Genomic DNA, 4,181 nt, shown 5'->3' on the forward strand with positions numbered 1-4,181 from the left:
ACAAAAACACAGGCCCATCGAGATAAAGACCTTAGTCACTCAGAACCTCAGGAAACTCTCAGAATTAAAGAGTAGCTGAGGGCCGGAAGCAGGAAGAGTTCTAGCATAGAAAGATCAGTCTACAGGGGAGCCCTTTAAATGGCCATTATTTGGGGTTTCTGGCCTTCATCACCGGGCAGAGAAACCTTCCACTGTGTCCAGCCAGTAAGCTTCTGAAGGGTCATGAGTATAGGAAAGTGGAAGACTGGAGCCTCAGAGCTATTGCAAAGGGACTCCTCAGAGTCCGAGGTCACATCTGTGGCTGAGAACAGAAGGCAAAATGGGCAGGAAGTGGCACGCTCCTGGTGGATGCATTCCTAAACCTGGGCCCGTAAGTGGCTAAGTTCAGCCTCAAGCTGACCTGGTCAAATGCTCAGGCCTGGTCAAATGTTACACAGCATTGTGCAGGCATGAGGACGCTTTGCTATGGAAGGCTTAGATATGGTTCCTTCCTCGGTCTCTCAGATGGGAGGGACCATGCTCAACAGCAGCTTGCAGAGGGAGGGAAATCACGGTATGTCATAACACACTGCCATCCTCCACACGCTTAGCCTCGGTCCTGGAGTTAGATAGTTTTGGTTTGAAGGGAGCAATTCATGTGTTAGGAAAAAAAAAAAACCTTTACAAATGAAAGTGTATTGATTTTTTCCCCCAAATATTCTCTAGAAGTAAGAATTAGTGTTGTCAGCCAGCATATATCAGAGTGCCTGCTTTGTTGGTCTTTCTTTCTTTTTTTAAATCTTGAGATTAGGGAATACAAACTTGGGGTCATCCCCTACTCTGCCCGCTGTGTGAATGAAGACCAGCTATGGTGGGCATGAGGAGCACTGTAAAGGCATCTATTCCTGGTAGCTCTCTAGAAACTAATTGCTGCTAAAACAAAAAAATGAATTCCTGGAGCAGATTCCAAAATTCCAAGCAAATTTCCTCACTTCTAATCACATGCCATGAGCTCATGTTCTGGAATTTTCCCCCTGTGTATAACCTTCCCTAACCTAGACAGGATGTACGGGAAAGTACAGGTGGCATGAACTCTGTGGCCATGGAATTTCTCTCCAGGGGATGACAGCAGGTCTCAGAGGACAGCTAGAAAGAGCCTTCCAGAAAGGTCTTAATGGAGCTAAGCACCCAGAGCCCAGAGTGGACGTTCATGGCTACCCTATGGTAAGGGCACACCAAGGCTTCTAAATCTAAGGAAATATATTTGCAAGTGCAAATACTCATTCCTGAATTTACACATGAATAGCAAGGGACTTAGAGCCAAGTACATCCAGCACACTTTGAGCCCCTGATTTTAGGCATTTGGTTGCTGATGGGGGGGAGAGATCCTGGTTCTTCTAGGTTGATGAGAATAAGGGTTCAGACCCACAGTTTTATAGATTCCCCTCAAATGCCCACTTCCTTCTAAAGTGTGTCCTAGCTTGTTCTCCTGGAGCCCCACAACCCTGTATCTAACTTCCTGTTTACCACACCGCTCACTGTAACAGTAGCATCCTTCCTGTCTCCTGTCTCACTCAGCCCGCCTCTTTCCTTCACACCTCTTAGCTACTTCCAAATACCTTCAGAATCTAATCTTCCTTTGTCAGCCTCCTGGACTCTCCCCTCAGTCCCATTCTGGGTCACCTGAGCTGTTGCAATGGTTCATAAGCTGGTTTTCTTCTCTGAAGCCTGACTACCTCACCCTCCACAGAGCATCTTTGAGATTCTTTAAACCCAGCTGTGACTGTACTGACTTCTGCTGTAAGCCACTGGATTCCCTGGATCAGCAGTCAGCCTATACCGTGACCCCTTCCAACAGCCCCCCTGCTCTAGCTGGCCGCCCCCACAATTCCCTGGCTCCTGCCCTTACTCACTCCTGCTTTCAGTTTTTCACAAGCTCAGGCTTTTCAGGCCTTCCTGGCCCATGGGGTGCTTGTTTATATAGCCTACTTAGCCCTGGAAGCCCCAATATGATTGCTTTTCTGAAGAAGCTTTTCTTGGGTTTCTGTCCTGGTACTGTCACCTCCTAGAGCAGGGACAGTGTCATTTATGTCTCAACCTAGTGCAGAGAGGGCTTTAGCTTATAAATTGAGGAAAATACTTGTCAAAGGAATGAGTGAATAAACATATGAGTGAATGAATGAATGAATGAATGAACAAGTGAATGAACTGTGACTGATGTGGTTACTATGGCAGGAAAGAAAAGCAGAAAGAATATGCTGAATCAGTGTGGAGTTACTTGAAGTCATCCACTCTGGACTCATCAAAGACCACCTGCGTTCTAGCACATCACCCAGGTGATAACAGGGTACAAATACTCCTCTATTTTCCCAATCTCTCACCTATAGGTAGTAATAACCCTAGAGTAGAGGTACTACTGTGATCAGTGAAGCTGATGCATATGGATATGCTTTCAAGATTATAAATGACTGCTCAGAGATGCTAGGGGAGTGTCCAGCATCCCTGACGGGCAGAAGCCTCAGGGCTGCTGATTCAGACGGAAACAAGCAGACAGCAGACATAATGGTCCCATGGTAGTGGGCTGCGCGCTGTAGCCCTCTGCATCTAGCAGGGTCCCTGGGGAAGGACAAGGCTTGACATGCAGCATTGTCCTTTGCATAGGGAGATTCCAGATGGTCAGACAAGAGAACAGTTCCTGGACTGACCCAGGGTCCCAGTGGGAACTGGGCTCCGGTTTGATGCCCCGGGTGCGGACACGCAATGAGGAACTCTGCTTTCTCCGGCTGTGGCTTGTAGCTTCGGAGCCTTAAAAATAGCACTATAAAGATATTTTTAGTGCATTATCCTGAGGCGTGGCTGGCTCCTGTGAGGCCGCGTGTGACGCATGAAAATAGCTTTTTGGTCTGTTTGCAAGTGATTCAGACAGCTGGTTTAGAGCTTCAGTAAATACACAAACAAATGGTGGGAGGGGGCGGTGCTGAATTCTAACTATGGGTCACCCCACCCCAGCACATCTGGAAAACTTCTAATGAAGCTCAGGTGAGCCTTGGGTCTCCGGACCTTGTACAAACCACAGCACTGCTTAGAGGGGGGCTGGGGCACTTTAAGCTGGCAAACAGGACAAAGTAGAATAGCCCATATTACAAGGGGGAAACTGAGGCTGTGAGTGAATGTGTCTCCTTGCCAAAGTTCCATAGTCTATTTGTGACAAGGTGGTTTTTCCAAAGCCCCGGTTGGATCTCGTTTCTTAGCTACTGGCCTATTCACCTTCGTTTATTTTGAGAGGTCTCTCACTGGCCTGGGGATAGTCAAGTACCAGCTCTGGCCTTCAAGTTGCTGCCCTGTTTGAGCTCTTGTCCCACTCTCAAGGACAGACTGTTACCTGAAAGTGTAAGCTGAGTAACCCTTCCCTCCCCTTGCTGGTTTTGGTCATAGCATTTCATCACAGCAATAGAAACCCTGACTTGAGATACCTCCCAAAGCCAGTCTTTCTACCTACATAAGACCATTTAACCCCTCTAGTCATTCAGTAAACCTCATCTGACTTGGTGCTCCTATGAGGCAATACTGTTTTTTCGATTTTGCAGATAATGAAGCCAATGCTCAGAAAGCAAGGATGCTGCCCAAGGGATCACAACTAAGGAGCCCTTACGTCACACCAGGGTCCTGGGACCCAAATGCCACGAGTCTCTGGCAAAAGTCAATCTTTACAAGTGGATGAGACAGACAACCAGGGGTTAAAGCCACAAGTGCTGCACGGGCCTAGCTGGCTGGAAAGGGGCATGCTTGGCCTCGGTCTCTCTTCATGACTTCCTTCTGAGGGACAAAGGAGCAAATGATGAGACCCAGAACTCAGTAGGTGGAAGAGCAGGCTGCATGGGCCATGGACTTGTGAACTCTCTGAACCAGCAGGGAAGGTGGCCTTTGAGGGTGGACAGTCTGCAACACGTCATCCACATGTGTCATCCTACCACATAGAGCCATTTAGCATTGGTGACCATTACTTATTCCAGACAACTGTATGTGTAAACAAAAACACACCAGATAATATAAGCCCTGCTTTGACTTGCTTCAGCCAATTGAATGTCAATAAGCACAAATTTGTATCTGTTTAGTTACTGTGCCCAGTTCCACTCTTGGGGTGTCCTGATTGCCATTCGCATTGTGCTTCTTATCACAGACATTTTTTTCTTTTTTTTTTT

The 4,181-nt window shown here is 47.4% G+C and overlaps 1 long non-coding RNA gene across 1 annotated transcript; it reads left to right on the forward strand.

The window, feature by feature from the left end:
* The first annotated feature begins 2,216 nt into the window (after window positions 1-2,216).
* On the forward strand, window positions 2,217-4,058 carry LOC116086377. Its single transcript, XR_004116896.1, has 2 exons — window positions 2,217-2,315; window positions 3,567-4,058. It is a non-coding gene; the product is annotated as an uncharacterized LOC116086377 (long non-coding RNA).
* The last annotated feature ends 123 nt before the right edge of the window (window positions 4,059-4,181 follow it).

The sequence above is a fragment of the Mastomys coucha genome, unplaced genomic scaffold (assembly GCF_008632895.1).
Source record: "Mastomys coucha isolate ucsf_1 unplaced genomic scaffold, UCSF_Mcou_1 pScaffold12, whole genome shotgun sequence".
Classification (NCBI taxonomy): domain Eukaryota; kingdom Metazoa; phylum Chordata; class Mammalia; order Rodentia; family Muridae; genus Mastomys; species Mastomys coucha.